Source organism: Rhinolophus sinicus, linkage group LG06 (genome assembly GCF_036562045.2).
Source record: "Rhinolophus sinicus isolate RSC01 linkage group LG06, ASM3656204v1, whole genome shotgun sequence".
In the NCBI taxonomy this organism is placed as follows: Eukaryota; Metazoa; Chordata; class Mammalia; order Chiroptera; family Rhinolophidae; genus Rhinolophus; species Rhinolophus sinicus.
The window spans coordinates 35339536-35366917 of record NC_133756.1 but is presented as its reverse complement, the minus strand read 5'-3'; the positions used below and the strand labels follow the sequence as shown (position 1 = coordinate 35366917).

The following is a 27382-nucleotide window of genomic DNA, read 5'->3' as shown; positions in this document are numbered from 1 at the left end:
CCCATTTCCTTGTTAGAGTTTTACACTGTAGTGACCCAAGTCCCTCATGTAATACCCAGAGAAGGAAAGTGTACTTTGAGTTTAAATGGTTGGGGAGAGCCAGTAAAAGCAACCATCTAAAAATTACCTTGTAAATACAAATGTGTTGAAAACCTCAGCCCCACACTATGTTCTGACCATATTAAACCACTTATTCTCACTGTGCCCTGTTTTACACTTGCTTTTCTATTTACCTATAATTCTCTCCTTAAAATTTACAAAATGTCCAGGCTTTCCTTATTCTAACACTTGATGTGCATCTTATTATCACTGTTGCTAAGAAGGTTTGCTTTCTCCCAAGCCCTCTGCCAAATGGAGGCCTCCTGCATGTGTGAACATCCGGTGTTTGGGTTCTCTTGTCTATGCATTTAACGCTGAAGCTTGTTCTCTCAGGATTCTCCATGCTCTCTGGCCCATAGCCGTGTGAAATAACTCCTTGCTTTCTGCTGCAAACAGGAGGGAGCACAGAAAATAAAGGATTCTTTAAAGTGCTTTTCATACTGTAAGCTTAAAACAGCTCTCTTCCTACCTATACTATGCCCCTCCTCAATTGAACAGAGATACAGACACCACCACAATTCCTGTTATATGCTCTGGTTACTTACCTATTTTGTGCTCATTTCCATATCCAAAAAAGCATTTTATTGACTCATAACTCTTAAATATGAAACTCTCAGATTCTCTTTAGTTTTTTTCCAACAGAATTATGAGAGATACATTGGACATTCTGACACTTGAACAGAAAAGAAAAAATAATGAATGCTACTACTCTTCCACCCAGAAAGTCCAGTTCATCCTTGCGACTCTGACGTAGCTTCCAAAGCCCATGTAGCTGGTTAGGGTGTTGCTTCTACTAGTGGGAGGCATTTCTGAGTACCTTTATTATGCAGATTACAGCACTAGAACTGGTAAAGACAATAGAACAAAAGCCAAGGTCTCTGCACTCAAGTAACCTATGTAGCTCTACTATAGAGATTCAGATCATAAAGTTGGAAGATAACAGTATTTACAAGGTGCCAAGCCCTGTGCTAAGTACCTTACAGTGCATTCTCTTCCTTATCACCTCAGTAACCCCACAGAGTGAAATAATCATTAGCTTTTGTTCGAATTTGAGGCCACAGGCACAGAAAGATTAAAGAACTGTGCCTCTGTTATGACAACCAGTGAAGGCATAGAGTCCAGATCTGGAACCTCTTGTTGACTGCTAGACTATGCAAGAACTTACTTAAGTGCTGCTGAAATGAACTTTTACTGCATCCAAACAGAGTGGAACACAAGAAGAGTTCACTAGAAATTGATATAATCAGGAAAGGAAGACTCTAGACCAGACAAGAGACCATTTCCCTAAGTGCAATGGATGGTTTTATCCTAGTTATTCACTCAAAAAGCATTTTTTGAACTTACTCAGTGTCAGGCATTGTTCTATGCTGACTCTGTAGTAGTGGATAAAAGAGACAAAAATCTCTCATATTCCTGTGGAGGGAATCAGACAAAAATGATAGATACATAAGATAAGTGAGATCAGAGAGATGAGGAGACACCAGAATGAACACTGAGAAGACCCGCTCAATTAAGCAGGAGGAAGCAAAGGAGAATCTGATGTCTTAGCAGTGAAGTGGAAAACATATTTCCAGGGAGGAGGGAGTAATCAGCTGTGCCAAAGGCTACAGCATCCTGATATGTGCTGTTGCGGAAGAATGGCATGGGCAAAAGCCTGATTTGGGCAGGTTGAAAAGAAAATGGAGGAGACAAATTGGAGGCAGCATGTTTGCCAGGACTGTCATAATAAAAGACCACAGACCGGGCAGCTTAAACAACAGAAATGTATTTTTTCACAGTTCTGGAGGCTGGAAGCCCAAGATCAAGGTGTTAGCAGGGTTGATTTCTTCTGAGGCTTCTGTCTTTGGCTTACAGATGGCCACCTTTTCACTGTCCTCACACTGTCTCTCCTGTGTGTGCTGCACATTTGGTGTCTGTTTATGTTTCCGAAATCTTCTTCTTATAAAGACACCAGTCAGATTGGATTAGCGCCTACCTAATGACCTCATAGGAATTTACTCACATCCTTAAAGGCCCCCATTTCCAAATAGAGTCACATTCTGAGATACTGGGGGTTAGGACTACAACATAGGAATTTTTGGGGGTGGGGGGCACAATTCAGTTCCTACCACAACACATATAGGCAACTCTTGAGGAGAATGTGGTACAGGGGGACAGAAAATTGGGATGGCAATTGGATTCATTCAAAAAAGAACTTTTCCGTTGTCATCTTTTATGCCAGAAATGACTGCATGATGTTGCATTCTGCTGCAATTTATTTGGTAAGAGGAACAGTTACTTAATTTGCAAAATAAGAAATTATACAAAATAGAATTACATAGTACCGTATGTGTAGTTTGTTTTATGTACTCCTACTTAAGCTAAATCTTTAAGAACTATACTCAGAATATATTCTTCCGAATTTTACTATCAAAGAATGTCAATGGATGCTCAGGGATAGAGTTCGGAATTCACAAAAATTTGGGAAATAAATGTATTTACTAAATGACTTCTTAACTCTTTCAATAAGTAAGTGTGCCTTTTAGTTTTGAAGAAGGGGGTAGATCACACAGCATTTCCTGCACATATGTGATCACAGTTTTCATTCTGATAGATCATTTAGTGCTCTGGTATTCACCGTACACCATTTGGGAAATGCTTTTCCATGATAATAGTAACAAAGTAACAATAGCAACAGCTAAAGTATTCTGATGGTCTACTGTCAGTGGGTCTCAATCCCAGTGGAAAATCACTTTGATCTAGTCGGTCGCTGTTGTTGTTATTGCTGATGATGTTGCTGTGTTGTTTTAATCACTTAAGACGCACTGCATCAAAGTCTCAGTATGACACAGTGGTTTGGATGGACAGTTACAATCGAGAACCATCATGCTAAATACTTCCTAAACATTATTTCATCTAACAGTTTCAACTGCTTGACAGGATAGGATCTCTTAGCACGGTTCAATGTGTTAGGAATGGTAGAAGTTTGACCTTGAGAACCCCATCCTCATGTTCCTAAACTATGAAAGACAGCTCTGGGGGATTGTCCTGTTCTTTCCTACTGTACCTAAACTTTGCGTTACGGACCTTCTTAATACGGAACTGCAAACAGTCACTGTCAACCTGAATTAGCCTAATAAGATGAATTTGGTTGCCATTTCTGTTATACCTGAATTCCTTCATTGGGGAGACTCTAACCATTGAAGTCAAGATTCTCTTGCTCAGAGTGGGCAAAACCAGTAAGTAGCCACAACACCACTTTTAGAATGTTGTTGTTTTACAAATGTCATCGTCTTCTATGTACGTTTTTCAAATAGTCTAGGAAAGGGGAGTTTATTTATTCAAATTGTTTTCTCCTAACACCTAGCAGAAATCACCTTACGAGGAAAGGAATTCTGAGTACTATGGAGAAAGAGGGGGCATGAGGGGTCAGCTGCCAGCTGAATTTGCACAGTTAAAATATGTGAAGCAGAGTAGCACCAGGAGAAAAAAGAGAAGTAAAAAATGAAAAGAGAGAAGGAAACATAAACTGGCAAATTTTGAAAATTTGCTGAGAATTCAAACGATTCCAATCCTGTAATCGAGGTTGGACTACTTTAAAGTACGCTTTTAAAATATTCCCACTTATATGTTAAGATTTACCATCAGCTGGCTACAGGGTCAATTTCTCCTATTTTCCACACCAATTTCCCTGTTTGAATGGAAAAACACAGAAAAAGTTCAGGACTAATTCTCTGGTTGTGTGCACGCTAGTTTGAACCCAAATCATTAATATTTTGCTTCTTTTTAAAAAGTAAATTACATGAGACTTTAGAAGTCAATTCATGAATTACCAGCCTCTCTCACTGTATAAAATTTCTCACCTCGAATTGGAGAACTAACTTCCAGGGATGAACCTTAAGTGACTTAGACTCCTAAGTACTTGAGTCTCTTTTCTTTTCTGAACTCCTCACTTCAATTGGCATTTTGAGCTTGAAAATCCCAAATAACTGGTAGAAGTAAATTATCTATAAACAAATGAAAATCCTGACCTTGGATCAAGAAACAGATGAAAGAGCCAAGATGTAAAATTATAATGGGCTACACAGAGAAGGCAAGCATTTAAGATCAGATCAAGTTGTGACACTATAAGAAGTCAATGAAAAATCCGCAAGGAATGTCAAAAGAACAGTCCCAAGCAAACCAAGGAAGATAAAGGGCCCTAAGCTAATGGTAAAGCTTCCTTATTCATAATTAATGCTCCATAATTAAGTACTGTGATGAGTGAGGAGAGGGTTTTGCCACATATTCGTCAGTATTAGGGTCATTATTGGAAGACATCAGTTAACAAGAAAAACAAAGGCTGTGCTCCAATTCACATAGTAAAACAAATCAAAATCTCATGAAATTTTGGCAGTAACTACATGTTATCAACAATTACTTTAAATGTAAATGGATTAAATGCTCCAATCAAAAGGCATAGGAGGGCTGAATGGGTAAGAAGACAAGTCCCTTGAATATGCTGCCTATGTGAGACTCACTTCAGATCCAAAGGTACACGCAAACTGAAAAAGGTATTGGGAAAGTGATGGAAAAAGGAAATTCATGAAAATAGAAACAAACAAACAAACAAACAAACAAACAAGGCTGGGGGAAAGATTATACCAGACAAAATAGACTTTAAAACAAAGACTATAACAAAAGACAAGGAAGGACCCAGTAATCCCATTCTAGGTATTTATTCAAAGAAACCTAAAACACTATTTGGAAGAGACATATGCATTCGTATGTTCATTAGCATTGTTTACAATAACCAAGATATGGGGGCAACCTGGGTGTCCATCAACAGATGAATGGATAAGGAAGTGGTGTTACATATACTCGTATACAATAGAATATTACTCGGCCATAAAAAAGAATAAAATCCTGCCATCTACAATATGGATGGACCTAGAAGGTATTATGCTGAGTGGAGTAAGTCAAAGACAAATGCCACATAATTTCACTTACATGTGGAATATAAAAAACAAGATAAACAAACAAAACAGAAACAAACATAGATACAGAGAACATTTTGAGGGTTGCCAGATGGGAGCGTGTTTGGGGGACTGGTGAAAAAGGGGAAGGGATTAAGAAGTACAAATCGGGAATTACAAAATAGTTATAGGGATGTAGACTATAGCATAGGGAATATAGTCAATAATATTGTAATAATTATGTGTGATTTCAGATGGGTACTAAATTTATAGGAGTGATCACTTTGCAAGTTATGTAAGTGTCTAATCACTATGCTGTACACCTGAAACTAATGTAATATTGTATGTCAGCTGTAATTGAAAAAAAAAATATATATATATATATATATATATATATATATATATATAACAAACAAAACACCCTCATGAAAGGTATCCTTAAAAAAAATGGAGTCAACCTGATAAGGGAATGAAAGCCTGGCCACCTTTATCCTTCATTTCAGCTTTTTTTTTTTTTTTTTTTTTAAATAATATAACAGTAGAATGGGCAGATTAACTTAATGGGGAAATGAAGTACATTTCTAGAAATAAAAATTCTCTCTTCCTTTCAGGTTTGAACTTGAAGATTTTGCTATCTAATCAGATTATTTGTTTCATGGAGATAACCAATGCTGTCAGTAAGAGGTATCCAATACCTGGACAGGGCAGAAAAAACAGTGTGCATGGGGCTGAGCTACATGTCGTCTGAGATGTTTAGGGCCTGCATTTGGCACTTTTCTCATCCTGTAAAGCTCTTTGTGTGTGCTGCTGACAGTGTACAAATCATGACAAATCTCTCTCTATTAAATACACAAGGTTTGGGGACTTTGCGTTTTCACCCCCGTGGAAATAGACTCCATGCTTCCCGCTCCTCTCCCTTCCCTCCATATTTGATGCAGCATCTTGCCATCCTAGCATTTAACACTTCTGAAAGATGAATTATATCAGTATCTCCCTCAGTCAGCAAAAACACTCAGGCTACAGAACCAGAGAAAGGCACAGCTTTTATAAATGACTGTCACCATATTTAGCACAAAGAGGGGAGAATTTTCTTAAAGAATGGTTCAAATTTTTCATTCTCTGACATACAGACAGACATTCGGTGTGAGTGATTTGCAGGTAAAGACTGTTAATTATCAGCCTTGGTGATCATTTGCATTTGCATAACACTTTTTTAGGAGCAAATCAAATCATAAAAGCTATTATACTAATGAATGTAAGGTGGCACGTGTCATTACCTCCATGTGGAGAGCAGTGAGGGTCTCAGAGGAGCCAAAGAAAGGAGCCAATTAAGTTCAGGGCTCCCGCATGCCTCCCCCAGACTCAAATGCTCCCCACGGAGCTTCTGGGCCTTGAGAGAAGTCCCCTCGCACTTTGATGAGGCCATTGCTGAGTCTAGCAAGATAAAAAGATACAGATTTTCCCAAAATTGCTTGGAGGCTCTGATTTTAAACTGTTAGACAAACCCTGTGTTACAGCCTGTATCTAAAGGGTTAGAACAGTCCTTCTTGGAAATGTTTATTTTCATCACTAGATCACCAAATTCTGTTACAGAGGTTGTGCTTCGGGACTAAGGCACTAGGCATGCGGCTCTATCATGCCCATCCAACTGTGATTCTTTGAAAGATCTTAAAATCATAGCCTCTCAAAATTAAAAATGCCATCAAGGTCATCTGCTTTCACTCTTCCTAAATTTCCTCTACGGCAGCCTACCAAGAGGTCAACTAGCTTACCCCTATCGCCAACTGTGTAGCCAAATTGCCATTGATGAAAGTAACAACTGAGCAAAGAGACAAAGTCTCTCATTTTTCAGCAACATTTGCATAATGCCTTGCCCGTGACACACCCTGAAGAGAGTGACAAACCAGAGGAACCCAGTCTCAGCCTCAGGCAGCTTTGCCACACCTCTCCCTCCAGTGCTGTTAGGAGGACTCCAAAGCAGGTTGAGGAAGTTTAAAATCAGCTTTCCCAAGCACCACCTCTGAGATGCTGTGAAAGTCTACTAAACTGTTTTTGTTTTGTTGTGATTTTTCACTTTTGGTAAACATATTTCAAGCATTTCAACAAAACATCCCCTTGGAAGGAAGAGCCATTTTCTTTGCAATTTGAACTTTGCTCAAACTTGTGTTTCCCTATTATATAAACTGTCTTTGAAATTGGTAATCAGTGTATGGGTTGTTTGTACTGTGCCTAACAGTACTCCTTTCCTGGGTTATGGGGAGGCAGAGTGCTTGTTGCTTTCTTTCCACTGATCCAAGCCTGGAATCACAAGCAGGCACATAAACACATTCGCTAAAGGTCTTTAAGTGCCCCTTACTTATGTGCTTTGTGAGCAAATAATACAAACCCTCTCCATGCTTAGGTTAAGAGATAAACTGAGACATATTAAAATTTTTAAGAATTTATTTGAACAAAAATCCATTCAAATCAGGCAGTCCTAAACCAGAAGTGGTTAAGAGACCTCCACTGATGGGAGCCAGGGGCAAGGTTCTTATAGAGAAGACACAGGATCACAGCAAGGAAATGATTTGATTGGCTATAGTTTAAGCAGTTGCCTTATATGGGAAAGCCTAGTTGCTCTTTGTGATTGGCTGACCTTTGGTTTCAACTTCTTAACCTTGAGGCATTTACAGGTGTAGGTTTTGATTTATTTACTAAGCTGTAAAGGCATTAGAACCACCTAAGTCTAATAGTCCCACTGTTGAACTTATTTAATACTTCTACTACAAAGACAAGCTCCAAATTTTTACACATGGACTTTAATAAGTACATTGGCACGTTTTTGAAAATTGCTGAGGTGACCAATGAAAAAGATATACATTTCTCCAGGTCAAATCTGTCTGCTTAGGAAGCCTCACAGTCACTAAGAGCAAAGAAATATAAAAACCTTGGCATTCTCAGTTTCTCAGTTATTGACTTTTTTTTTGTCTTTTTTTTTTTTTTGTCAGAATATTGTGTCTCCAACTAGATTTTGGAATGGGAATCAGATAACACATACTTTGACACCAACATTTTAATCACATACTCCCCCCAGGCACTTCTTTCAAGCTCAGTGGCAACTCCCAAAGCAATCAAGAACAATTACATGAGTATTGTTCTGGTCCTGTGCTACTTTTCTATCCGTCACATTAAGATGATGAGCACTTTCTTATTTATCCCAGGGCAATTTTTTTCCTAAACAGCTACATAGAATTTTCTGAAATATGAGATGGAGAGACTATGAAGGGAGTGAGGAGGCTGGCTGTTCAGCTAGGGTCTAATGGGATGCCCAGGACTCAGGATTTGGTCTTTAACTTTAGATAACTTTTTTTTTTTTTGGGCCGGGGAGGAGGTACATACCCAGCACACCCAGAGTTGATCAGGGTCTTATGGACTGACTCAACCATGTCATAAAACATTAACATGTAAGTTAAATTCCTAAGTATTAATTTTCGAAAGGAGTACAACTTTGTACTGAATATTTCTGTCTAAGATGTTAGGAAAACTGCTTGCTATGTCAGTGTACACAAGAAATTACATTTTTAGTCAAAGGGCTATTGTCTAAGCATGTATAGCATAGTTAGAATAATAGAGAACAGAGCTCATGGACATGGACATTGGAGTTGGATGTCAGAGGTTTAAATTCTAGCTCTGCCAGTTGCTATCTATGAAGCTAATTACTTTGCATCTCAGTTTTTTTATCTGCTAAATGCGTGTAACAATAGTATCTAATTTGTGTGTTATGGGTGGAACAAGTGGATACAGAATACAATACATATTAGACATTGTTCTATAATCAAAGTAAAAAGATTTTCACAGTCTAAAAACATATTTTATTCAATCTCCCAAAGTCTGATGAACTGTCTTTGATCACAGTGTAGTTTACTAGTAGTAACTAGATAACCTTAGTTCACCAGCTTCTTACCCTTTCTCACCACACTGACTAACACACTTTTCATCACTCTAGACCTCAGCTTTCCTATCAAGCGTCCTCCCGGTGATTCTACCCTTATTTTCATAATTGGTTTCAGATCTTACCAAGTCCATTCTACTATTCCATGCTAATCTCATCCCAGGACGTCCTACACTCATGAGCTGTACCTTCCCTAGGCCTAAAAACGGATGCCATCCCGGGACGCCTAAACCAAAGAACCCCCTTATCCACTCGACCCGGCCTCTGCTATGGTCAATGCCCAAAATTTGGGGGTCAAACCACAGCTTCATGCCAATTGTCCTTGAACTAGTCCCACTCAAACACTTTGACTTATCACTATATGTAATTACTACCCATCACCTAGAGTGAGATCTTTTGATTAATGCATGATTTGTACTTGGTTCAACTTAGAGCTAAACAATCACCCAGAAGCTAGTCTCTGAGAGCACTTGGGTATGTAAAATTCCTGATGTACTAACTAGAATTAGGACACTCTAGAGCTGTGCTATCACTAATAAGATAAAATAGTCACTAATTCCATGTGGCTACTGAACATTAGTTCTAATTGAGATGTGTTGTATGAGAAAAAAATGTAAAATAGAATATATTTCATACTGATTAAATGTCGAAATGATACTATGTTGATATAATGGATTAAAATACATTTTTTAAATATTAATTTCACTTTCTTTTACTTGTTTAATATAGCTATTAGAAAATTTAAAATTGTATTGTGGCTCACATTGTTTATATAGAACAGGACTTAACAAAGGCAATGAGTTTTCACAAAGAAATCTGTTCTCATTTAATGGCAGTTTCCTAAATCAAACCTTTAATGTATACACTAGGAGCCAACAATTTCACTTTTAGGAATTATTCTGATATAATCAAATGCATGTACAATAATGTCCAAAACACCATTTTGCAAACAACATAAAATGTCTATCCAGAGGGAACTGGTTGACTAAATTAGGATATATCCACATCCTTTAAAATGACCATATCGATTTCTATTTCTCACTATAAAGTGAGAAGCTGTTGCTTTACACATCCTAGTTTCCATTTATCTTGTGTCAGGAAAATTGTGCTTTTTTTTTCCCGGAAATCACCCTTGTTTGCATTCTTGGTATCACTATCTGGGCTTGTCCTATCCTTACGTGCAGCAGCGTGTAACCCCTGCTTGAATAATATGTGTTCTAACCTCTTGGCCTATTTGGTTCAGGTGTGGTACTTTGATCCATGTCAGCCCAATGAGAGCTAACCTTGATACTTTTAAAGAACTGCACTTGAAGGTGACAGGATTATATACAAGACTGTTGATCTTTGCAGCCAAGTGTTCTCTTCTTAGCAGATGAAGCCCAAGCTCTCATATAGTCAACAGACTAAAGCAGCTTCAGAGTGCTTTAAAGTAAATAAAATAAAATATAAAATAAAATAAATAAAAGGAATACATGCAAGTGGGGATGGGTCTACTTTCTATAATGGTCAGAGAAAACCTTTCTAAGAAGATGACATTTGAGCTGAGATTGAATGAAAAGGAAACAGGTACACAAAGACCAGAGAAATTCATCCCATGCAAAATTCTAAAGGCAGGAAGGGCCTAGACATGTTTGAGTGTCAAAAGGAAGTCGACTGGGGCCAGGGAACCACAGTGAAATGTTAAGAGAAGAATTCCTAAAGATAGACTATGTCCAAATTACATAAGATCTTACAGATAATGACATTTAAAGTTGATTCTATTTGCAGTGTAAAGCCATTGGAAGAGGGGTGATATCCACTAAGCTTAAAAAAAAAAAATGCTCTGTTTTCCCCCTTATGAGAACTTTTGAACAGTGAACTAACTTAAGCTCACTCTAAGAAAAAAGAGAAAAGAAAAAAAAATCATGTTCACAATTATCACTCAGAATAAGCATACTTATAAAATCTCTAGCATGTCATAATTCCCATCACTAATGTTTAAAACATGATGATTATGCCGCTGACTGCTTGTGTAGTGTCGCATTAGGTGAAGAGACTTTGTTCCTGAAGCCTAGTTCTCATTTACCTGATCAGAATCCCAGAGACAGACACTGTAGCAGCAAGAGGCATTAGGAATATTCTCCAAAGGTCAGTGAGTGTTCCAGAAGAGAAACAACTAAGACAACCACGCAAATCAGGCGAGTCCCAGAGGGTTTGTTGCTGAAAGAAATCAAGCCAGGTCTAAAAGAAAACTGGCAATGAGATAAGCCTTTAAATGCCACTTCACATTTGGTATTGATTTACTTGCTCCTGGATTTAACTAACATGCCATTCTTGAGGACACTGTAGGAAACGAAGAAAACATTTTTCCCCTCAAACAGGTGTATGAGTGCCATCTACCTTTACTAATGGCTGAAAAACTCAGTTACCAAACCAATCCAATTGGGCTTAACTAACATATTGAAATTAAAATGAACCTATCCCAGGGCCAGCTTTGTGAAAAATTGTGAGTTGCTTTTGAGTAAGGAACGCAGTTTCCGGTTTCCAATTCCGCACACTTTCTATGATCTTAGAGGATGGCCTTTTTTTTTTTCAAACCTTCTTCAGTAGCAGTACCCCTATCCCTAGCCCCCAGATCACTCCCCACTTGGATCAAAACATACTTCTGTCTTTTAATCACCTTCAAGTGCAAATGACTAAATGGAGTGCTAAACACACCTGTGGTTATGTATATTTTAGTGGAATTTAAGCTTTTCCTCTAACATACATTTACTGAGCACCTATTATATGCTATGCAAAGTGTTCATTATTAAGAATGCAATGACAAAACAGAAGGTCTCTGCTCAAGGAGCTCCAACAATCGTGACAGCACAGTGGGATAAGAAGCCGACAGAAGATACATGGGGGGGGGGGTGCTCTCTGGAGAAGATGCAGCCGGAACTGATCCCTGATAGATATGCAGAGCTGGAAGGATTGGAGGAAACTCCAGGGAGAGGGAAGAGAAACATGAAGTGCAAGAGACTGTATCACTAATCTGACTGTGTAATTTCAGGCATCAGGTAATAGATGGAAAGAAGAGGAAACACATTTGGGGGTTCCTCACTGCTTCAAATTATGTGAATGAAATATACAGGTAAAAACTGACTCTGAAAATAGAAGACATGGATAGAAACAAGTATAATCAAAAGTTTAAGTGTGGTAACAACCTATTCAATAAATCAGAACAATATCCACTCTATTTCTAATATATTCCAACATTTTTTTTTAGAATCTCACATTTTAGTTTAGTTGTCCAGTTAAAAACATATTACAATCTGCTTTATGCCATTAATAGTTTGAAGCAAACTTACCAAAATGCATGCCAACAGAATAACAAAATAAGAAAAAGTGAATGGGGTTAGATAATGCTTTCTTGGTAACATTTAAGCAGTAAATGTACGCTACATGGTTTGTGGTGGCCCTGGGTTTGTACTGCTCCGATATTCCTTTAAGAGAACCTGCAGTATAGGGCATACTTGGCAGACAGCTTCCAGCTGATCACATCTTTGGACCCACCTCATGTTTCCACCAAACCCACACTGACCCTGCGTTGCTCAAAGCTAATGACTGAGCATGGTGGGGGTGCAATAGCTGCACCATTTCTGCCAACTTAAGACTCCTGATGATCTTTGCTCTCTGGCTCCCCTTTCCTGGGCTGAGCCCTTCTCAGCACTGCATGGCACTTCTGAGGCTCTTATTCACCAATCCTTCTTCCTTCCTTCTCCCCTTTCACAGTGTTCAGACCCACATTATGTTTTTGCCTCCTCCTTCTTCTCCTCCCTTTTATCATTACAGGCATTGCTCCCAGTAAATGTCTTACATGGGTAATTTTATTTTGGCCTCTGCTTCTTGGAAGACCCTAACTGACACCAATTCCTTCTACTTCCTACAGGTGGACTCCATTTTTTGGTTCGGAGCTTCTCAGCACTATTGAAGAGGGGGAAAACGATAGCATGTGACAAAATTCACAGTATGAATTCATACCATGATCTAACAGAGGCATATTATGAGAAAAAAGAAAACCCATAATAATTCACAAAATGATAGAGTGAAAAAGGGGTATAGTGTAGTAACATTCCTTGTCAAGAATTTTTCCCTTCTGTGGCATTTCACACTTCTGTTTTGCTGTCCATGCCTCCATTCTTGATATTTTCTGTTTTTGGCTCCCAGAACACACGATTTTGCACTTCTTTGGGATGCTCTTGTGCTCTTATCTACCATTTAAACACTATTATTTCCCAAGTATGTATTATTGACCTATTTTTCTCTCTCTGCATAACAACATCCTCTTCTTATACCTTGGATTTGGGATGTTTGTGTGTATATGTATGTGTGTATAATATATACATTTTCTATTGCTGTTGTAAAAATTACTGCACACTTATCAGCTTTGAACAACAGCTATTTATTAGCTAACAGTTTCCATGGGTCAGGATTTGGGGCCCCACATGGTTCCTCTATTCTGGGTCTCACAAAACTGAAATCAAGGGGTTGGCAGGCTGTGTTCCTATCTAGAGGCTGTGGGGGAAGATTCCACTCACAGATTCCTTCAGATTGTCGGCAGAATCCAGATCCTTGTGGTTGTAGGACTGAAATCCCCCTTCCTTGCTGGCTGTGAACTGGGGGCTGCCCTTAGCTCCTAGCAACTTCACTCCAATCCTTGCACATGGGCATCCACATCTCAAAGCCAACAATGGTACCAGTAATCCTTCTCACACTTAGTGTCTCTTTCTGCTGCATCTCTGTAACTGACTCTTCTGCCATCCTCTTCTGCTTTTAAGAGTTCATATGATTATATTCAGCCCACTTGGAGAACCAAGGTTAAACAGTCTATCTTAATGTCATCTGATTAGTAATCTTAACTATATTTGCAAAGTCCCTTCACAACAGTGCATAGATTAGTGTTTCATGGAATCACCAAGAGACAAGAATCTTGGGAGGATCATCTTTAGAATTCTGCTTATCATTATGTGTATGGTTCAAGATACCCTAAAGGCAGTATGTCCAAAGCTGATTTAATTTTTCCCCCAACTCCTTATCCAGTATTACTACTCTCTCTGTTCCTATCTCAGTTAAAAGCACCACCATCCAGTGTCATTTAAAGCAGAAACCTAGTGTCAATACCTTTTAGGCCACATCCAAACAATCAGTAGTTCAAACCTACAACAGAGGAGGAGCTCTGAAAAGACCTCAGAGCTCTTTCACTTGGCATGCCAATGTTACTTCCTAAGTGACACTGTTTCTAAATGTTTCTAAAATCCCTCAGGTCTTTTACTGTTAAGGAATTTACTAATTCTAAAAGTATTATTGGAGGTTTTCAGAAGGTAGGCAGAGTTTTGGGCTGACTTGGGCTGGGAGAACCAGAACTGGACTTCAGGACTCACCAAGCAGAAAGGACCCTAGCGCATACCAAGGGTTTCTAATTGTGACTCCAAAGGGTTAGACACCGGAAAAAGGGTGACAGCCATGAGAAGAACTAAATCTCAAATTATCTCAGGCCTTCATTATATTAAGCCAATCTGGTATTCCCTTGTCTCTAGCCTAGATGCATGCGAGAAAAAAATCCTTTCTAGAAAAAGAAACATATATAGTCTCAAATTATTTTCACAATTGTTATATTGAATGTCTAGCATTCAGTAAAAAAATAAAAAATAAAAAATAACTAAGCATACAAAGAGAACAGATTTAAGAAAAAAAGAAACTAAGAAAATGAGCAAAAGATGAAAATGGATCCACCAGAGATAAACATAATTAAATTTTCAAATCTGGTCATTAAAACAAACGTAATAAATATCCTTCGACAATTAAAATACAAGGGGGCGAATTTAAGCAGAAGACTGGAAATATATAAAAGATCAAATAGAAATTCTTGTACTAAAACATGTAATGACTGAAATTAAAAACTTGACTGATGGCCTTAAGTGTAGATATAAATGAAGAAAGAGTTAGTGAACTAGAAGGTAGTTCAGAAGGCTATATCTAGACTAAAGCACTAAGACACAAGAAAACTGAATTTTTTTTTTAAAGAGCATAGGAGAAATAGGGGCCAGATTAATAAGGACTACCACAGAAGTAATTGGATTTCCAGAAGGAAAGGAGAGAAAGATTGGGCCAGAACCAGTATATGAATCCAGTCTGCCTTCACTAATATAGATTGATAATTATCTTAAATATAGAAAGGTTTTATTGCCCAATCTTCATATCAATTATTCTTCTTTGCTGTTCCTTCTTTGGTAATCCTAAAACGTCAGCATTTGTAAATATTTACGTATAAGGTGCACACACATCATGTATACTTCAATTCATTGCTTAAGAGATTATCTAAAATTATTTTGATAATACATGATTTTTGCCTTTAAAGATGCTTTTAGAACCTAATTATCATTTAAATATGATTTCAGTGTATATTTGTCAATATCTCCAGTTTATTTTTATGCAGCTGAAATAAAACCAGTGTTTCAGAGTGGCTAGCCAAAAGCATAAAGTCTCGTTTACTTACCATGAAGTGCAAGTCCCCATGTTACCCAGTCCTGTCTCATTAATCATCCTGTCTATCTCCCACATTCTTTTATTTAAATTCTATTATTTGTGGTTGAATTTAAATTTTTATATCATCTCAAAATCAGTTCTCTGTTTCATACATTGTCCAACCTAGTCTTGATATAACCTCTCCAAAAATTTAAGTTTAAAATGTCATTTAAATAGAAGTCCCTGATGCCGTTTCCCAAAATTGTTATGGGATAACTAAAACCAAAATAAATGATATAGACTATTTGAATAACCTTAATAATTATGCTAATTTAATTTTATACGCATATTGAACATAATTACCTGATATCAAGCTTGCATGGAATATTTAAATCAGATGAAAAAAATAGGCTCAATTTTCAGAGGTAAAATTTGTAAGACTGTTATTCTCTGATCACAGTACAATAACACTCTAAAATTAACAACACTTACTGTAACAAGCCAAACATTGTTAGAAAGATTGCCAAAGTATTAGAAAATAATCAGATCATACTATTAGCTTTCATGACAGTAAATTCTTGATGGCTTGAAGAGCAACATGTAAATTACGAAGTTATAAAAAATTAACATAAGTAGGGGAATAGTTGGGTGACAGTTTCTGAAATAACATTCTTAGGATAAAAGCAATTAGAAAATGACTGAAAAGATTTCAAAATATACATAATGTAAGTATTTTGAATACAAAAACTAAAAAAATTAAAGGAAAACATATATTAAAAGGACACATTTACATTTATTGTTTTCTTTTACATCAAACTAAGAAATTTTTACACATCAAAGGAAACCAGCAACAAAACAAAAAGACAACCTACTGATTGGGAGAAGATATTCACCAGTGATTATCTGATAAGGGGCTACTAACCAAAATATATACAGAACTCAAATTACTTAACACCAGTAAAAAAAACAAACACTCAGATTAAAAATTGGGCAAAGGACTTGAATAGACATTTCTTCAAAGAGGACATACAGATGGTGAATAGACATGTGAAAAGATGCTCAATGCCACTAATCATTAGAGAAATGCAAATAAAAACCATGGGACATAACCTCGCACCTGTCAGAATGGCTATAATTAATATATCAGCAAACAATAAGTGTTGATGATAATGTGGCAAAAAGGTAATCTTTGTGCACTGTTGGTGGGACTGAAAATTGGTGCAGTCACTATGGGAAATGGTTTGGAGGTTCCTCAAAAAATTAAAAATAGAACTGCCTTACAAACTAGCTGTGGGGAGCGGGCTATGAGCTGACAAAGGTCTTGCACCTGCAAGGTCATTCCCATGGAAACCCTCACCTCAGCAATGTTCGATGTAGGGAGTGGGCTGTGAGCTGATAAGGGCCTTGCAGCTGCAAGGTCATCCCTATGGGAAGCCTGCTTGTTCTGCTTATACTTGTTTGTATAGATAACTATTCTAAGACTGTATAAAGACTGTGTGTGAAATAAAGACTGGGCCACTGCTCTGCCGTCTGTGGACGGTGGACCTCCTGATCCCAGCTTTCCTGTCTCTGTATCTTTTCTCAATCTCCTCACCCTTCCCCCTCAGGTAGAGCCCTCCTGGTCGCGCAGGCTGCGACACCAGGAATTCCACTTCTGGATATTTATCTGAAGAAATCCAAAACACTAATTCAAAAAGATATATGCATCCATATGTTCACTGCAGCATTATTTACAATAGCCAAGATATTGAAGCAAAAGAAGTGTCCATCAATAGACAACTGGATAAAGAAGATGTGGTACATATGTACAATGGAATATTACTTGGCCATAAAAAATGAAATTTTATCATTTGCAGCAACATGGATGGACCTAGAGGGTATTATGCTAAGTGAAATAAGTCAGACAAATGAAGACAAATAACATGTGATTTCACTTATATGTGGAATTTAAAGAACAAAATAAATGAATAAAGAAAACATAAACAGATTCATAGATATAGAGAACAAACTGATGGTTGCCAGATGGAATGGGGTTGGGGAGTTGAGTGAAAAAGGAGAAGGGATTAAGAAGCACAAATTGCAGAGTGACATCAGAAACATGATGGTGTGAGGGGGTCCCCTTTGATCTTTGGAGAGACAATTCCTGAGTGGCAGCCATACACTGTGGCTAATTTCATTGACAAGGGAGAAGATATAGGGTTGAGGCAGCTGTGTCTGGCTGTTGCCCTTACTCAGAGGAGAACAAAGCCACAAAGCTACCTCTCCTGGCCCACCCCACTCCCACTTTTTGCAGCTGATTTCAGCAGGGGCACCCAGGGCTGCTGAGGACCACAGCTCTGAATCTGGCTGCAGGGGCAGCACTAAGATGTCAGAGGCTCAGGACCCCGTCACCCACCACATCTTCCCATAGGGGTGGTGCCCTTAGACTGAGGCAACCAGGTCACAGAAAAGATGCTCACTTCCCAGGTCACAGAAAAGATTCCCACTTCCCCAGGAAATCTTCCACTGTGTGAAGCTGGAACAGGGCAAATTAAAATAAAATATTCTAGCATTATCTAGTGGGGAAAAAATGAAAGACCTCTTCATATCAACTTGCTGCAGAATCCATTTCTGTAAATGCCCAGGAAGAAAAACAGTTCGTCAAGTACCGTGAATAGCCAAGGCAACAAGTCAGCTCAGAAAGAAAATGAAAAATCTCCAGAAAATAAACTTAAAGACATGGAAATATGTGACTTAAATGACAGATAATTCAAAATTGCAGTTCTGAAAAAATTCAACAAGATGCAAGAAAACTCTGATAGGCAGTTTAATAAAATCAGACATAAAATCAATTAAGAAATTAATACTTTACCAAAGATGATGAAATTTTAAAAAGGAACCAAATAGAAATTCCGGAGCTGAAGAACTCATTGAAAGAGATGAAGAATGAAATAGCAAGCCTAGGAAATAAAGCTGACCAGATGGAGAAAACAAAATTGTGATATTGAAGATAGAAATCTGGAAATGACACAGATGGAAGAAGAGGGAGACTTGGGAGTTAAAAGTAATGAAAGAACTCTACAAGAACTATCTAACTCCATCAGAAAGAGCAACATAAGAATAATGGGTATAACAGAAGGAGAAGAGAAGGAGAAGGGAACAGAGAATCTACTCAAACAAATAGTCCACGAGAACTTCCCAAACCTGTGGAAAGAACTTGATCTTCTAATCCAAGTAGCAAACAGAACACCTAATTACCTCTATCCTAACAAGCCTTCTCCAAGGCACATTACATTGAAGCTGTCAAAAATTAATGACAAAGAAAGAATTCTCAAGGCAGTCAGGGAAAAGAATATGGTAACCTACAAAGGAAAGTCCATTAGATTGTCATCAGATTTTTTAGCAGAAACACTACAAGCCAGGAGCAGGGTGGAATCAAATGAATATTGAAACTATTGAAAGAGAGCAATTACCAGCCAAGAATAATAAATCCAGCAAAGTTATCTTTTAGATATGAAGGAGAAATAAAGACCTTTCCAGGTATACAGAAGCTGAGGGAATTTTCTACCACAAGGCCTGCATTACAGGAAATATTGAAGGATATTCTACCTGAAACAAAAGAGTACAAAGCCAGGAGTAATATTACTAACAGACAGACAGAAACAGGAAATGACAACCCCTACACAGAATAGGGAACTATATACTTAAACATAATATAAAGGATAAAGGAGATAAGAACATTAAAAAAAGAGAAAGAAAAAGAAGACAGCTTGCTGCTGCAACTCAGAAATGAACTCACTGCATAAATAGGGATAATTTGTGACAGCAAAAACATAAAACAAGAGGGGGTAAAGGTCTGAATTTGCAAAGAGGAATCGAGATCAGAGGCATGCTGAAGAAAAATGACTATTGTATATATGAAACTTTCTTTAACATAAACTTAATGGTAACCACTCAAAAATAAAAAAAATCCAGAACTGAGATATATAACGTAAAGAAAGAGGGAAGAAAACCTCATAGAATACCACCAAATTAAAATAACGGACAGAAACAAAAAGGCAAAGAAACAATGGAGACACCAAGCTACCAGAAAACAAAAGATAAAATGGATACAGGAATTCCTCATATATCAATAATCACTCTAAATGTCAGTGGACTGAACTCACCAATAAAAGGCACAGAGAGAAGATTGGATCAAAAAACAAAACCCAACCACATGCTGCCTTCAAAAGACATATCTCAGCTGCGAGGACAAATATAGACTCAAAGTGAAAGGGGAGAAAACGATACTCCAAGCAAATGGCATCCAGAGAAAATCAGATGTATGCATACTTATATCTGATAAAACAGACTTCAGGATAAACCTGATAACAAGAGAAAAAGATGGGCATTTCATCATGATAAAGGGGACAATACAACAAGAGGACATACACTTATCTAAATATATGTTCCCAATCAGAAACCACCAAAATATATAAAGCAGAACTAAAGGGAAAAACTGACAAAAACACAATTATAGTAGGGGACCTAAAAACCCTATTGACAGCCATGAATACATCATCCAAACAGAAAAATAATAAGGAAATATCAGCCTTAAATGACACATTAGACCAAATGGACACAATTGACATTTACAGAGCCTTTCAGATTATACATTCTTTTCTAGTGTACAGGGAACATTCTCAAGGATAGACCATATGCTGGGACACAAAACTAGCCTAATCAAATTTAAGAAGATTGAAATGATACCAAGCATATTCTCTGATTACAATTCTTTGAAACTGGAGATCAACTGCTTACAGAAAATGTGAAAAACCATAAATATGTGGAGATTAAACAACATGCTACTAAAAAACGACTGGGTCAAAGAAGAAATAAAAGGAGAGATCAAAAGATGCACAAAAACAAATGAGAATGAAAATACATCGTATCAAAATTATTGGAATACAGCAAAAGCAGTATTAACAGGAAAATTTATATAATTACAGGCCTATCTCAAGAAACAAGAAAAACGCCAAATCAATAACCTAATATTACATCTTAAAGAACTAGGAAATAAAAAAATTTAAAAAAAAACAAATAAAACCCAAAGTCAGCAGAAGAAAGGAAATAATAAATATTAGAGCAGAAGTAAATGAAATAGAGAACAAAAAGACAAAAAGAAAAATTGATGCAACAAAGAGCTGGTTATTTAAAAATATTAATAAAATTGACAAACCCCTCACTAAGGAAAAAAAGAGAAAAGACATAAAAACAAAACCAGAAATGAAAGAGAAGTTACAACAGATACCACAGAAATACAAAGGATCATCCAAGAATACTATGAAGAACTATATGCCACCAAATTCAATAACCTAGAAGAAATGGACAAGTTCTTAGAAATATATAACCTTCTTAGACTGAATCATGAAGAACTGGAAAATCTGAATACACCGATCAGCAGTAAGGAAATTGAAACAATCATCCTAAACCTCCACAAAAGCAAAAGTCCAGGACCAGATGGCTTCACTAGTGAATTCTACCGAATATTCAAAGATTATTTAATACCTGTCCTTGTCAAACTCTTCCAAAAACTGAAGAGGCAATACTTCCTAACTCATTTTATGAGACCAACATTATCCAGATACCAAAACCTGGTAAGGATAACATAAGAAAACTATAGACCAATAGCTCTGATGAATACAGATGCAAAAATCCTAAACAAAATACTAGCAAATCAAATACAATAATACATTAAAAAGATTATACATCACAATCAAATAGGGTTTATTTCAGGGTCACAAGGATGATTTAACACATGTAAATCAATCAATGTGATAGACCACATAAACAACATAAAGTGTAAAAATCATATGATCATATCAATAGATGCAGGAAAAGCATTTGAGAAGGTATAACATCCATTTATGATTAAAACACTTAATAAAATGGGTAAAGAAGGAACGTACCTCACCATAATAAAGGCCATATATGACAAAACCTCAGCTAATATCACACTTAATGGTGAAAAACTGATACTACACTTGATCTTAGCCAAAAGGCCGAGAAGAGATAATGGTGAAAAACTGAAAGCATTTCCTCTAAGAACAAGAAAAACACAGGGATGCCCACTCTTACCACTGTTATTCAACATAGTGCTGACCAATAGCCAGACCAATCAGGCAAGAGAAAGAAAGAAAAGGCACCCAAATTGGGAATGAAGACGTTGTCAGTTTTTGCAGATGGCTTGATTCTCTATGTAGGAAACCCTAAAGACTTCATCAAAAAACTATTAGAAACAATAAATGAATACAGTAAAGTTGCAGGATACAAAATCAATGTACAAAAGTCCATTGCATTCCTATATGCTAACAATGAAATCTCAGAAAAAGAAATGGATAAAAAATAATTCCTTTTGAAATTGCAACTAAAAGAATAAAATACCTAGAAATAAACTCAACAAAGGATGTGAAGGACCTAACACTGAAAACTGTAAGACATTATTAAAAGAAACTGAAGAAGACACAAAGAAATGGAAAGATAGCCCATGTTCATGATTGGAAGAATCAACATAGTTAAAATGTTCATATTTCCCAAAGCAATATACAGATTTAATGCAACCCTCATAAAAATCCCAATGACATTTTTTTAAAGAAATAGAACAACAACAAAAAAATCATCAGAATTCTATGGAATCACAAGAGACCCCAAATAGTCAATGCAATCCTTAGAAAATCCAAAATACATTAAGTACACATCCAATTAGCTATCAAAGTGAGGATGTCATCACGCTTCCAGTAGCCTCTGGAAAATTCCACTGTACCCTCATAAGAGAATAAGAGTGAAAAGGGCAAATAACATCTTAGCATTATTATGAAAATAGTTTGAACAGTATTCAAATCCTTCCTTAACAGGTCTCAGGAGCTTCTAGAAGCTCCCAGTCCTAACTTTGAGAATTGTTGGCTGACATCCTCTCTGTGGGTTAGAAAATGTTGCATTATGATGTGCTAAAATAGGTTTCCTGGTCCTAGTTTTTCCCTTTTTTCATGGTTAGGAATCCAGGCCTCTTCAAATCCACATTTAAACTGAAAGATCCTTTTTGGTCCACCAAAAATATCTCTACATTACAACCATCTTTCAATGCAAAAGCCAGCTGAGGTGATGGCACCAGAGGCCAAACGAAGCCAGAAGTGAAGTGCCACACAGCCTTCAATCACAATAGTTTCCAAATCGTTTGATCAGGTTCCTTCCCGTGCCCCTTCATCTATCATTTTATGCCTCTCTGGGTTCCTTTTTGAGATTTTGTTTTTGTGTAATGTTACTGGGCGTTCTGTCCTCAATTTCCTTGTCACACAAGTGAAGGAAGTGTTTCATCTGATACGAAGCCACATATCAGCACCTGTTCTTTGGGTTGATTTGTTCATTATTTCCATTTCTCTTTTCCAGTACTGCAGGGTCTTTTTCTGTCAACAGCAACAACACATCTGTACTCTCTGTGCCTGCTATTCTTTTTCATGAATGTCAAAATCCAGCTCTGATGAATGCCCTTGAGGCTAAACCTATCACTTACTACAGAGTGCTTCTGTTCCCCATGTCCAAGGTTTAGGTTAGCTGAATTTGTGGTAAAGTCTTACTGAAATATAAAATTTGACTTCGACTATGTGGGTGGATAATCTAACTGGAAAAGGTAGGTAGCTTGTTACCATACTAGTCAGACAATTATGCTCTTACTATGCAAAAGGACATCTTGTTTTGGACTCAAACATCAGTCTAATCTAGTGCTATCGAATTTAACATAGCAGCCATATATTGAGGTCTCACCAGTGACAGGCCTGTGTACACATGGACTGGAAGTCTTGGGAAATAAGAAAATGGTTCAATTTGAAGATACAGGTAACACAGAAAAATTGGCGATCTTAACCTGGCTAGGGTAGCTGACTTTAGGCTTCTGTGGCACATTAGTAAGCATAATCCATCTAAGTGTTTTTATTTTTATTGTCCCAGTTTGTGGCACTTTATATTGTGTTAGATCATCAATTACAATTATGCAGACGGTTTTACATTCACATGGCTTGAGTAAGTGGCTTTAAGCCTCAGGCTTGGCTTCAGTAGACATATACGATTTTAATCTTAGTGGGTGATTGTAATATTTGTCCACTTTGCTCAGCTAAGTACCATTTTCAAAGAGGGCAGCTTTAGCCAATGGCAGCTGCAGGGACCTTCATGCACTGGCCAATTAGAACTGAGCTTGAACTACACAGTACTGCCTAGCTTGGTATTAGAGGCAAAGACAAATAGGAATAAAATCACAAAATGAGGATGAGGAAACACACATAAGGAGACATCAGACAAGCTAAAATTCAGGGACATTCTGAAAAACATTGGGCCTCTACTCTTCAAAAATGTCAACGTTATAAAAGATAAAAGAAAGCTGCGCTTATTTACCAGATTAAAGGATATTAGAGATATGACAACTTAATATAGTGCTTGATCTTGGAATGGATCTTGTAATGGGAAAAAAAATTCTATAAAGGATAGTATTGGTATAATCATAAAAATCTGAGTATGGACTATATATTAGATAATAGTTCTAGATGCTGAATTTCCTGAATTTGATCATTTCACTATGGTTATGTAAGAGAATACCCTTGTATTCTTGTACATTCTATGTGTATCCTTGTAAGGATATACATTATCTATGCTTCAATTTTTACAAGTGAAAGGTCATGATTTTTATACTTTTTTATCAAATAAAATAATGTGTATATTATACATTTACATAATCTATTATATCTTATACGTATATCTATATTGTATATATAATATAGATGTATATAGATATGTATATGTATGTATGTGGGGAGAGAGAGAAAGAGAGAAAAGAGGAGAAAACAAATATGGCAAAATATTAACAATGGGTAAACCTAGATAAAGGGTGTGTGTGTGTGTGTGTGTGTGTCTGTGTCTGTGTATGTGTGTCTGTGTGTGTGTGTCTGTGTGTGTGTGTCTTCCTTTGAAATATTCTTGAGGGTTTTTTTCCCCTCTCTTAGGTTTGAGCTTTTTAAAAATAGAGTAACGTGAATGCAATCTTCCCCTCTACCCACTCCCCTGCCCCAGAAAGGCTTACTTGCCAGGGAAGTTTATGAAAAAAATAATTGCTGCTTTTACTTTTTCCAATCAGATATCTGGTTATAAGATTGGGACCGAAACTGTAAAAACTGCTGAGATTCCCCCTACTGCAGAGCCCTTCAGAGGTTCTAGCTCTAAATCTTTAGTTACAGCCTTAGTAGGTAGAAGTAGCTGTAACAACTTTACCAAATGCAAAAATCACTTATCACCACATGGTTACAACTCAGATTGGAGTTTGCCCATTACACAAGTTCTAAACTTGATTTCAGACAACCAAAGTGGCATGTCCCCAAGAAGAGTGACGGACTGTGTTCATAAACAAGTAAACAGTAAATGGGGTTCCTAATTTTAAAGAAAATATTTTATTTCGTTAATGTAGAGAAACAAATCAAAGAAATTATGACAATTCTAAAGGACCAAACAGTATTTTTAATGAATTTTGTTTCCAAGCATCTCAATTGCCTGGAAAATAAGTGCAGAACAGGCATATTTAAAAATACTCTTCAGATTTTCAAATATAATAGAACTAAAGCAAAGGAATGCAAATGCATAAATGAAGGGGAACAAATGAAGACAAACTAATGAGCTAGCAGAAAAAAAATACCATTTCTTGAAGAGAAATGATAAAGATTTTAGAGGACAGACTATTCACAAGTGAAAAAGAAAATGAGATCTTAAAGATTAAAAGAGACTAACATGTGAAGGGGGAAAGGACAGTGACCCGTATCTAGCTTTTCTTGAAAGAGGGTGTTAGAAAAAAAGGGAGGTGTTGTTATAACCAGAAAAGGGGGATAGGGCACAAAGTAACAAACAAAAGAAAAATGGCAAATTCTCAGAGAGCAGACAGGCTGCCCAGAAAGAATGAGGTCCCACTAAGCTGTTGAGGAATATCCTCTTAAAGCTGCAGTTGGAGATTTCACAGTAAGAGCAACAGCAAATGCCCTTCACCCCTTACAACTGAACTAGAAAGTTAAAAATTGTATAGCTTTGAGATGAAAATATCAGAAAGTCCCATAAGAACACAGACTTGAAGAATTTCTGGTGAGCTTCAAGGTGACACCCATTGCATGGGACATGTAGTCACGGAGTGTGTCCTGAGAATTTTTGACCTGCAAAATTTTGACTTATTACTCTGTAGGTAGACTCTAAGACAAGGTAGATGAAAGGGGAGACAAAAGGACAATAATAAATAGAGTTCAGGCCTGGACAAAAATATGGGTCCAATGGGACAGTAATCCCTGGGTGAAATTATCCAGCTCAGAAAGCTAACACTGACAAGATTTATTTCTTCACGGGTTGCTTTTATTATACCCAGAATTCACTGACTCACTAACAGCAAAAGGAAAGGACTAAAATATTCCAAAACTAAGGAAGTGACTAGACGAGTACAAGGGAAAGTTCATGGGCATCACTGGGTCCTTGGGGGAAAAAGCTTCAGAAAAATCAACAGGGGCTTTCGTCTGGAATCCATTGAGAATGATTATCCAGATGGAACAAATGTGAAGATGGCAGGTATCTTCCCAGGGAAGCAGGTTTCTCAGATGTTAGCAATTCCATAGCAAGACTACCAGTAGCTACCATAGCTGAAAACCGAAAATGCCTGCTCAAATGTAATAAGGGAGCTGCCACTAAACAGAGCCTATAGTCACTTCCATACTGGTTCCAGAAACACAGGGGGCCAAAAGTAAAATGAAAATTGAGAAGTTCTGAATATGCTAGGTGGAAAAGAAAGACACCTCAAAATAAGATTTAGTGATTGGGGCTGTGACCTCTGCAATTATAAAACGGTACAAAGAATGTAGCAATCTATTCTCTGCCAGCAGAGGACAAATACATAGGTAGGCTTTTCCCACCCATGGTAATTCACATCATGCTTTAATTACTCTCCTGATGGGAGATTTCTCCCAATTGAAATTTTGTTCGTAATATGTGCTGTCAGGACAACTGGCCTAAACTGCCAATCACCCTGAAGTGGGCAAACCAGTATCTGCTCTGTCTTCTCTCTTAACCTCACTTAATGTCAAGTCTCTGCTGTAGATTGATTCTAAGACTATTATTTTGACTCTAGAAGTAGGGGTAAACTTCTTTTACTTGTTTGAAAAATCAAGATAATGGTAGTAACATTTTATTGTAAAGGTTTCTCCTTCTGGACATAATTGAATAACTACTGGATTAGCCTTCCCACTGTGAACAACTGTGAAACTAGACAAAATAAAGAAAATGAGAATTACCAGATATTCAATAAGAAGTAGCACAGGACTGTGATCCCTGAATCAAGGAAATATATGAGGTAAGACTCACAGTCACCCTGGCTTTCTGCAGGCACTGGCTGTACTACAGCATGTGGAGAGAGAGAGAGTCCAAGCAAAGCATGATATTCTCGCTAAGCTGAGAATTCTCACTAACCAAATAAAACGAGGCCGAGATCAGAGTTCGGGGATGCAGAGGCAGATAGAATGTGTTTGATATGGTACTGGAAAGAAAAGTGTTTTGCAGAACAGGAGCACCACAAAACCTACAGTGGTACTCTAATGTCTTTGGCCAAATATTAAGTTGAACATAAGCTGGGAAAATCTCCCTGAGGCCTAGCAGAGAACAACTACAGAGGAAATGCAAGTTGAATGGAAATTCTTGAGATCATATAATACAGAGAAAAGTAGGCGTTCCAACTAAAATATAGACCTCAGTGAACACCTTGAAAATTCAAGTCATTGTGTTGAAAAGCAGTAAAGTAGGGCTACTCTAGTCCTATGGTAAGGGTTACTGTGACTCACCCTAGAAAAATTTAAAAGGACTAAAAAGCTTCAAAAGGATTAAACTGATCCAGTAAATTAACTGCCTACCA

General features: G+C 37.3%; 1 long non-coding RNA gene and 1 pseudogene across 1 annotated transcript in view; both read right to left on the bottom strand.

The window, feature by feature from the left end:
* The window catches only part of LOC141572377 (uncharacterized), a 232831-nt gene that overhangs the window by 114055 nt on the left and 91394 nt on the right, over window positions 1–27382 (bottom strand). The window lies entirely within an intron of this gene.
* Window positions 21323–21482, bottom strand: LOC141572606 (U2 spliceosomal RNA; annotated as a pseudogene).